Genomic DNA, 11,313 nt, shown 5'->3' on the forward strand with positions numbered 1-11,313 from the left:
TACTCGAGGTAAAAGATTGGCAGAACTAGGGCCACAAAGTCGTTGGAATACAGGGCCATCATTCCTTCAGCTTCCATCAGATCAGTGGCCGGTTACACCTCCATCCTGTGCTATAGCGGCGGATGAACTAAGAAACTCTACATTTTGTGGTCTGTCTAATATTGTACATTGTTTGTCTATACCTGATCCAAGCAAATTTCTGACCTTTAAAGAGTTTTTGACTGCCACTGTAGAACCTCTCCGGGAAAATGGAACCAGCATATCAGCTGTAGATTTCCAACAGGCTGAAATGGCTATCCTTCAGCAAGCTCAGTGGGAAAGCTTTCCTTCCGAGATGGCACAGCTTACCGCAGGAAAACAACTAAATACTAACAGTCGACTACTTAGCCTCGCCCCTGAATTTGACCCTGCAACACAGCTCCTACGGATAGGAGGACGTCTTCGTCGTTGTGAAGAAATTGAGTCTGGGTTGATGCATCCTATTGTCCTTGATCCCCAACATCCAGTCACTACCCTTCTCATTAAGGACTATGACAGGTCCAGAGAGAATACTGGCAGAGATGTGCAGGAAATACTGGATCCTTCGGGGTAGGGAAGCAATTCGACGTTATCAACGTAAAGATTGTGCAGTATGTCAGAAGTTTCGTAAAACCCCACAGATACCCAGAATGGCAGATCTGCCTCCAGCCAGATTACGTCTATTCAAACCTGCCTTCTATTCTACTGGCATTGACTGTTTCGGGCCATATTTTGTAAAGATTGGGCGTAGAAGTGAGAAGCGCTGGGGTATCTTGTTCAAGTGCATGACTACACGTGCAGTGTACATTGACCTTCTCCCAAGACTTGATACTGACTCTTTCCTTATGGCCCTCCGACGTTTCATAGCTAGACGTGGAAAACCCTTTGAGGTCTTGTGTGACCAGGGCACCAATTTTAAAGGAGGAGAAAGGGAACTGAATCAGACATATGCTGAACTAGCTCCAGAGCTCCAGGAACAGCTTGCCTGTCAGCAGATTATCTTTCGTTTCAACCCACCACATGCCCCACATTATGGTGGGTGTTGGGAAAGGGAAATTCGCTCCCTGAAACAAGCTCTACAGGTGACTCTAGGAACTCACCCGATTCCAGAGGAAACTCTTCATACTGTGCTTATCGAGATTGAAGGAATCCTAAATTCTAAACCCTTGGGGTATACATCCTCTAATGCATCTGATCCAGATTCCATCACTCCAAATTCGCTCCTTATGGGGCGGCCTGATTCATCCCTACCTCAAGTGATATACTCTCAAAGTGAATTACTGAGTCGACGTCGTTGGCGCCATAGCCAAGTTATAGCAGATCACTTTTGGAGGAGATTTATCAAGTTCTACTTACCTGGCCTCCAGATTCGTGGCAAGTGGCAGCGAGAGTCACCTGATATTAAGGTGGGAACAATCGTTATGATTGTGGACCCTCATTTCCCCAGGGCCCGATGGCCTATTGGCCAGGTATCTCAAGTATTCACAGGGGTGGACAACAGAATCAGAACTGTTGAAGTGAAAGTTAAAGATAAGTCTTATGTGCGACCTGTGGCAAAGGTCATACAGCTACCTTCAATTCCAGACTGAAATTTCGACTTTGGCCTTTTATAATGTACAGATTTCCTCATTCTTTAGAAATCTGGGGGCGGCTGTTAAAAAGGCCTGCTGTATATGGACTTTTATTTTGAAGGTTTCTGGCGATCAGCCAGGGTGTGAATGCACCAACAATGTAAACCAGCTCCGCCTATTTTCAGCAGGTGATAATGATTAGTGTTTGGTAGATATAGACCTGCATGGAATGGGTGAGAAAGGGGGACTTGATGCTTGCTTTGGTGTTATATGCGTATAATGGATGAACGAAGTAAGTTAATTTATGCATCCTGTTTATGTTAATTGTGATCTGTTTGAACACATTCAGTTTGGAAGTATTGGCTTAAATATGCTTATAGAATTCTCATGTGATTGTTGATTTATTGTTGGAAATTTGTTTGTTACCTTTCTTTGTGTAAATGCGAGTTGTTTATTTTAATTCCATTCATTATATGGTTGTTTCAGACCACATGCAAAGAGAAATAAAAGGCATCAAAGAACTTTAAGTTGCATCTTCATGTCTCTGATCGGACGTCTGTGGTGAACTGGTCCCCCACTGGCTACCCCACTGGGTTAAATTATCCAGTTTTCTTTAATGCACCTTATTTTGGTAAGGCAGTCTGGTCACTATAGGAACTCTTTTGGTGAACTGTAGCTTTTTTTCTAAAAATATTTGTGTACTGTACATACAGCAAGGAAGATATTGTTCAAATCTCATTTGTTAGTCAGTCTTGTAACTGCAAATGTACTACATCTTTCACAACATGAAAAAAAAAATGTTTGGGAGCGTATAGTATTTTTTTTAGGATAATAGTTGTGTGTACGTATTGGCAAATAACCACCTATAGTAAGTCTGTCTAGCCACTCTAAACATGCTACAACATTTGGGACATGAAAAAAAAAAAACCCTGCTGGTAAAGTTTTTAATTAAGAGAGATATTGGCAAATCTCACCTGTAGTCTCAGTAACTATGGAAATCCTACTACCTGGAAAACATGAAGAAAAAAAAAACATTTTGGTAAACATTTTTTTTTTTCTAAAAAAATATTTGTCTACTGTACATACAGTAAAGATATTGGCAAAATCTCACCTGTAGTAAGTCAACCTGGACACCCAACAGCCTTTATGAACAGCCTTTTGGGTTCTTATAGTAGATTGAACATAATGTGTACTGGCAAAATCGCACATGTAGTAGATTATTATCAGTAATACAAGCTTTACAGTTTAACAATGTGTTATTGTCAATGTTAAAAGTTATTTTAATTAAAATACATTGAACGTTTTAACCCAGTCGGAGGAATTGTCAGACGATCCCTTCAAGCGCTGCAATAGCGCGTCAAAGCTTTCTCAGGTTTAAATTTGCTGCTACAATACACATGGGCAGTTTTCAAATTATTTTTTTCATGCCTATATAAAGTGGTTGCATATTATTGAAACTAATCGTGATAGTGATATCTCTGAACAGAGGTAGTCCGGCTAATATCGAAACTGAAACTAACTTTACCACGCTATCATAGAGAATCTGTGGCTGTTAGTGCGCAGCCACAGTTACTGAGTTCTGTCCAGTGGGTAGTATACGCATAATCTATCCACTGGAATAAATTATTCACTAGCCGGTTTACGAAATTTCTTATAGTAAAAAACTGCTTATTTTCATTGTTGAGGTAATGCGCAGTCTGAAGTAGGCTACTTAGTTCTGACGTAGACAATAAATTATACGAAATACATAAAGCGATCCATAAAGAAATACATAAAGCGCCAGCGTTCTGGCTGTAGGCTAATCCAACAACACCCCATCTCCGCCCCCGGGGTAAATAGTACGGACTAACCACGAGCGCAAAACACAAAAAATGGAAAATCAGAATAAGTCATGTTTCATATGTTTGTTAAAAAAATCTTATGCGGATGTCACAGCCTAAACTTGAAGAATAGAAAATTAAACAGAGAGACAAATATCCGTTTGTGAGGTATTTGAAAAAAGAAAGAAAGTTTGAAGCCAATTTTTATCTGTTTATTTTTGACGGTGCAAATCGAACAAAGAACTGCAAATCGTTAAACGGACCAATGATACAAACATTTTCGAGAAATAAGCAATTTGTACATTTACATAATTGTTAAGGGGAAAAAACATTGTGTATATGTGTGTAGCCTACACACATTGAGCTCAACTTTTATTTCGTGAACAGTGTGTTTCATTCATTCCCCGGACCCAAAACGTATATGCACTGGCTCAATTAACATTTATAGCAGCATCCCAGCTAACACAATTACGTCGTGACGACGTTACTGGACCGGACCATATTCCCTTGTCAAAAAATCCCATAGGATTCCAATAGGATTTCTCTACAGGATTCCAGTTAGAATTTCTATCATATTTTGGAACCGTTCCTAAAGGATTCCATTAGGAATTATCTTATAGGATTTTCTTATAGGACAAGACATAAATATCCTGTAGGATAATTTCTACTGGATTTTAATGGGATTTATTTTAAAGCATCTTTCAAGAATTTTGAAGAATCCTAACGGTACGCTTTTTTAATTGTTTATATTAGTTTAGTGTCTTGCAGTTTACTTTAACTCACCTTAATATACATTCCAATAGGAATCCTCTACAAATCCTAAAGGATTCCACTAGGAATTCTCTACAGGATTCAAATCAGAATTTCTATCATATTTTGGAACCATTCCTAAAGGATTCCATTAGGAATTATTTTATAGGATTTTCCTATAGGACAAGACATAAACATCCTGTAGGATAATTTCTACAGGATATTAATGGGATCCTGTTTTAAAGCATCTTTCAAGAAGAATCGTAAGACTATTCCTATTGAAATCCTATAAAAACAGTTCCAACATAAGATCCAGTACAAGTTACTTATCAGAATCCTTTAGGATTTTTTGATAAGCAACATAGAATGAACAATGTCTACATCAGGGTGATGTAAACAGCAAACTGCAAGTACTGTTTGTTAGTAAAACAAGAACAGTGGAAAAGTTCACCTTTAGATAAAAAGTTCCCATAAAGACATGAACAAGCATCCAATTTGATCCCATAAAAAATCCTTTAGGAATGATCCTACAGAATATATAAGAATCTTATAAGAATATTCCTATCAAAATCCTATAGGAATGGTTCCAAAATATGATAGAAATTCCAATAAGAATCCTGTACAAAATTCTTATTGGAATCCTTTAGGATTTTTTGACAAGACATAAATATTCTGTAGGATGGTTTCTATGGGATTTTTATGGGATCAAATTGGATGCCTGTTCTTTTTGTAATCTAAAGTGCACTTTTCCACTGTTTTTGTTTTACTATCAAATAGTATTTGCAGTTTGCTGTTTACATCACCTTGTTCAATAACATTGTAAACAACATGTGAGGTGATTTGTGCAGCACACAGCTTTAGTGAAACACACACACACACACACACACACACACACACACACACACACACACACACACACACACACACACACACACACACACAGTGTGTGTAGCAATTGTCCTCCAATGCAAATACTGGAGCAGTTCTAGACTTGAGTGAGGGAGGTAGATATAAAACTTAGAGGACACCAGAAGTTGGAAAGAAAAATAACTCTTTACTGTGACAATAAATAAATAAATAACATAACAAAAGGTTAAACAGTCTTTTCTAAATTAGCAGTAGTTTAATTCAGCAAATCCTGGGCTGAATGATTAAGTTAATAATAGTTAGGATTAAATCTAAAATAATTAAATTCTAAATCTTAATGTCTTTTTTTCTGTAGTAACCCTTTCTTCTTCACAAGAAAAATAACAACTTTGTTGTTCTCAAGACAAAGCAAATACACATCACAACATTATTTCCTTCATTTTTATTAAAATATTTGAAAAGGGAGAAATTAAGACTGCTGTCTTTTATAGTGTTCACTATCCAAATCACACATTGGTGGATGGAGTTAGTGTTAATAGTCTTTGCCAACAACGTGTGCTATTTGCACTTAAAGTATAGTGACGCTACAAAGCCGTAAAGCACAACATTAATTAAAACAGCTACAAATGGTGGCAGAACAGTCACTACTCCAATGTTTTATACAATGAAAATTAGTAGCATAAACATATGTGACTATCATAAATAATACCACAGATTCATAGCTTTTGACACATAGCTGCAGACTCCTGTGCTAATCAGCAGATACAATCAAACACGAGTTCAACAACTCACCAAGATCACCCAATATTGTTGGTTTAGGATGCAGACCAGATAAATGTTACTATTTCGTCATTTTTGGCGTGTTTGAAATCAAAGTTTAACAAGTTAAACACCGTTAATCACTCGCTGCTTTTCCTCTTCGACCGTTATTTTCAAATGATGAGCGCTACAGTTGCAGGCGCGCTACATTCGGATTTCTTAAAGGGGCCGCGTCAGGACAATACCGTATGTAGATGTTCGTATTTCTGTGAATTCTTAATCACATGTAATACATTTAACTCATTCGAACATTATGAAATATCATATATATTATCTTTGCCTTTCTTTAATATTATAAATTTCAATAAATACATATTATGTGTTTATATTTGTGTGTATTCATATAGGCTGCAATTTATTGTGGGTTACAGGTGCACACAAACATGCAGTGTTACTCTAAAAAAGTAAAATTAAAAAAGTAATTAATCAACAGAATCAACTAAGATCATACAAGACAAAGTGAAATTTCGTTTAAAAATGACAATGCCCATTAAGTTTCTATGAATCAATAAAATACAGGACAAAGTGAAATCCCATTAAATAAAACACTGTCCAATAAGATTCTAAAAATCAAGGAAAATCCTACAGGACAAAGTGAAGTTCTACCAAAATAAATCGTAATGTTTAATAGGATTCTAAGAATCCAATAAAACCCTACAGGACAAAGTGAAATTCCATTAAAATGAATTGTAATGTCCAATAGGATTCTAAAAATCCACTAAAATCCTACAGGACAAAGTGAAATTCCATTAAAATGAATTGTAATGTCCAATAGGATTCTAAAAATCCACTAAAATCCTACAGGACAAAGTGAAATTCCATTAAAATAAATCGTAATGTCCAATAGGATTCTAAAAATCCACTAAAATCCTACAGGACAAAGTGAAACTCCATTAAAATAAATCGTAATGTCCAATAGGATTCTAAAAATCCACTAAAATCCTACAGGACAAAGTGAAATTCCATTAAAATAAATCGTAAAGTCCAATAGGATTCTAAGAATCCACTAAGATCCTAAAGGATAAACTGAAATTCCAATAGGATTTTTTGACAAGGGTTCGTAGCAGCGACGTACCAAATAACGTGCCAGCGACGTAACTTTGTGATTCCCATATTCGTCGTAGCGACGTTATTTGGTACGTTGCTGGAACGTGATGAGTACGTCTCCACGACCAAACTGGCACGTCGTGAGCACGTTACTATAAAGGACCACATTGGTCGCGGCGACGTTCCAAATAACGTACCAGCGACATAACTTTGTGATTCCCATATTCGTCGTAGCGACGTTATTGCGTTACGTTGCTAGGACGTGGCAAGTACGTCCTAACGACCAAACTAGCACCTTCCCAGTATTTTTAATATTTGCTTCTCACCTTTAGTCCTGTCCGAGGATGTGTTCCTACCACCTTGAAATCAGTATATAATGACAAACTCAAACATTTTCTGCTGTAAAAAACAAACACTAAATCCTTGTTTTCAAATTGTTGTAGTTTTTTAGTAAATATATTCACTGCATACATGCAAACCAATGCAAAATCATTAAATTCCAACTGAAAATCAGCAAAAACACAGTGCATTCATTTATTAAATCACCATTTATTCAGTTATTTTCTACATATACTAAGCCATTGCATTTTAAACATGACACCTATTATTTAACCATGTAAAGTGTAGCCAAGTCATTAGCACATGTAATTGAACACATCACATAAAGTACATAGTAATCAAAGAATAATACAACCACTGATTAAAATGTTTTACTTTTACTGAAAAATATTAAATATTTATATGATGGGTATAGTATAGTAATAGTTATCAGTAGCCTACTCTTATTAACACAACTCCCCTAGTTTGGTACAAAAATACTGATACAAAGATAGAAACAATTCAGTAGTGATTTCTGTATTACTTTAAGTTCATTTGTTTTCTGAGTGTCCTGTGTATGAAACACCTGCTACAAATATCTGGTGGTGAAGTGCTGTAATACTGCTTCACTCTCAGAAGCAAAACCTAAACAATTACTAAAGGACCGTAATTCTTCTCAGAAGATAACAGAAATAAAGAAAATAGCAACATTAATAAACGGTAAGAACATGTTAATATAACAATGTAGAGATTACATCTCCCCTGTATTAGGCCCACCCAAAAAACATACAGTAAATGAGCCTGTTGACTTTTTCAGAAAAATCTGAGATCTGTCCCCAGCTGTGGAGAAGACTCTTTGCTGAGAATTTAGGTTCTGGACAGTTGTGAGAGAAAAAGAAGAATGTCTTTCTTACCACAGCAGCAGAAGGTACTCTCTTCTGAAGAAAGGATAGGAGGGTGACACTTCACTCTTGATCTACTCTTGGAGATTTGATGAGGAGTTTTGCTAAAGAATAAGGTTCCTGCTCAGCACTTGGTCTTATTCAGCAAAGAGTACCTCTAATGCAGTGCCACATACTCCAGATTCTTTGCAAACTTGAAACTTTTAATAAAATTGACCATATTATTGTAGTCAGGTTTATTGTTTTTATTATAACACATGGCATATGTATGAGAAAATTATGTCAAAGGTGTTTTTCTTCCTCTTCGCTATCCTGAGGCTGTACTGTCAATATCCTTCTCTGGCAGCTGAAAGGGAGAATAACCTCGTTAATGTTGCTACTGTATGTACACACAACCAGTCAAAATCTGCAGTCTTTCAGTTTTTTTAATGTTTTTCGACACACCAAAGCTATATTTATATTTAACTTACAATACAATAATAGTGTGAAATATTTTAATTTAAAATACGTTTTCTGTTGTTTTTCAAATAGACTTTAAAATGCATTTCTTTCCTGTGAGGCAAAGGTGAATTTTTCAGTAGCCTTTACTCCAGTCTTCAGTTTCACATGATCATTCTCATATGATTTGATGCTCAAAAAACATTTTTGATTATTATCAATGTTGAAAACAGTTGTGCTACTTAATATTTCTGTGTAAACTGTGATTTTTTTTTTTAAGGATAATTTTATAAATACATAGTTAAGGTTTAAAACCTTTTTTTTATTTTTTTACTTTTGTAACATTATAAATGTTTTTACTACCACTTCAGATCAGTTTAATGCATCCTTGCTATTAAGGTCTTCATAAAGAAAAAACAAAACTTAAGTGACTCCAACCTAGTGTACACAACTAAATTGGGCAACACAGCATATTAGAATGATTTTGAACACTTACAACTGGAGTATTGATGCTGAAAATTCAGCTTTGAATTTAAATGAAGACACATCTTGTAATAAACAATGCACAGATTGCAAAGAACTTACATTCTGATGATTACTTCATTTTCCTCACGGCTGCCTTCCTCAGTCATTCCTAGGCCTTCTCATTTTTCACCTTTCCCTTGAATCCACATAAAATATAAATAAAACTAATTAACCAATTAATTTTATAGACAGTTTGAATACGTTTGTATAAAACTGCAAATCTTCCTTTTAAAATCAGTTATTCTCCAGCTTCTAAAGGAAAGGCACAATCTGTAGCCATGTTCACAGAGAATTTGATCTTACTATTAGGTGTCCTGGCTAGGGGATTTAGCTTAAAACCTATTCACGAAATTCTTAAGAGTCCACAATAACCAAAAAGAGGGATACGTCATTTGCATTGACTTTTTTTCTTTGTTAAATTTCCACACTTAGCATGGGTTGGAGCTCTTAATACAAAGTGCACCAGATAGAAAAAATTAAGTTTAAAATGTACAGTACATACTTTTGTACACTAGGCCATGCCCCCAGACAGACGAAGGTCCAGCCCCCAAAGTCTCAAACAAATCCTGTGGGAAACACAGCAAAGTGATGTGGTTGTGTATGATTTAGAAATAGGGGAGTCTTACATTGGTCAAATTCAGGCCAACTCAAATATTTTTTAAACATGTTTAAAAATGATCAGGAGCACAGGAGGTGCTCATGAAGGCAGTGGTTTACAATTGTGGTCCAGGTGACCCACAGCACTGCACATTTTGTATGTCTCTCTTGTTAAACCCACCTTCTTCAGATCATCAGCTCCTTAAGAAAGAGCTTCATGAACAAATCTGTCAGTAAAAAGAGATGTGCAAAAATGTATAGTGCTGTGTGTCCCCAGGTCCAGGTTTGAAAACCACTGTTGTAAGGTACCATGACATATGACAATCATATGAGCATCAACAATTAAAAAAAAAAATGTCTCCTGACTGAGGAAAAAACAAAATCATTCACAGGCTCTGGAATTAGACTATCAATTGATATCTATCTAGCTATGAGTAATTGAAATGATAAATCCAACCCTGGTGATTACCTGTCTCTCCTCCTGAGCATTTTGTTGTGTGGGTCCAGGAAGGATACTGCAGCACAACTCCTTCAACCATGAGAAAATGCAGTTCCAGCATGTCTTCACATCCAGGACAACAGAAGGGTCAGGGAGGCCTGAATTATAAATATTTAAGCCACTGAAATCAATTTAAATCTATAGTTGTGCCTGAGCGACACTGAAACAATGAGGTTTAGTTTTTTACCGAGGATTTTCTGGGTTCTTCTGAACACAGTCTTCATGATGGATGATCTCTTGATCCTGGATCCTTTCTGCAATACACTTAGAGATGGTTTGAATGTCATGTGGTTGTGTCTAAAATACAAATAGCAGCACCATTAGTCCTGTTGCTTTATATATATTTTTTGGTACTGAACAAGTCAGGAACCAAATCAGTAAGTTACCTGTACTTGATACCCATCCCTGATCATAATCATGGTTGTCGTGTTGCTGCTGCCCAGACTCTCTCTCCACCTGTTATTAAAAAAGTATGTTAGTTTTGAATAAAACATTGATAAAACAATGAACAAAGAATAAAGCATCCATTCAAACTACTACTTAAAAAAATAGGCTCAATAAATTTAGTGCAATAATATGAAAAATTATCCAGAGACCAGCTTTGAGGACGTGCCCACGACGTTTCTGGGACCTTAGCCAAAATCCTTAAACTACTACGTAGTATCAATGAACATCATTTCTAATAAGCAACTCACTGAATGACTCAACTGGTTCACTGGCAGTAAGGACATAAAATAGTAAACTATTTGTTGGATACATATTTGTTAAAACTAAACTATCAGATCTGTTTGTCAATGAAAAGTCACTAGCATAAAAATTATGCAAGTTATGTAACGTTATGTAAAAATGTTGTATGTAAAAACCAATAACATGTAACGAGCAAATTACACCATTTACAGGCCTGTTAATCGACAGGAAAGCAGGACATTATTAATCCCACATACACTGAATGGGATTTCGGCAGCCTCGGTCTAATTAAAAGTTTATATAACATCAGTGGTTTGTATTTAAGTTTACAATACGGCTAGGCTAGCATGAGCATAGTCAGATGCGAACGACAAGCAGTCAACGTTACTATGGTAGAAGTTAAAATAATTTTTAAAAAAATGAATACTGTATATTAGTGTATCGTGGGTAAATTG

General features: G+C 36.1%; 1 long non-coding RNA gene across 1 annotated transcript; it reads right to left on the reverse strand.

The window, feature by feature from the left end:
* Positions 1-8,342: 8,342 nt before the first annotated feature.
* Positions 8,343-9,214, reverse strand: LOC141326463 (uncharacterized). Its single transcript, XR_012353897.1, has 2 exons — positions 9,136-9,214; positions 8,343-8,458 (listed from the first exon to the last, which is right to left on the reverse strand). It is a non-coding gene; the product is annotated as an uncharacterized lncRNA (long non-coding RNA).
* Between the last annotated feature and the right edge of the window lie 2,099 nt (positions 9,215-11,313).

This window comes from Garra rufa, chromosome 1 (genome assembly GCF_049309525.1).
Source record: "Garra rufa chromosome 1, GarRuf1.0, whole genome shotgun sequence".
NCBI classification, from domain to species: Eukaryota; Metazoa; Chordata; class Actinopteri; order Cypriniformes; family Cyprinidae; genus Garra; species Garra rufa.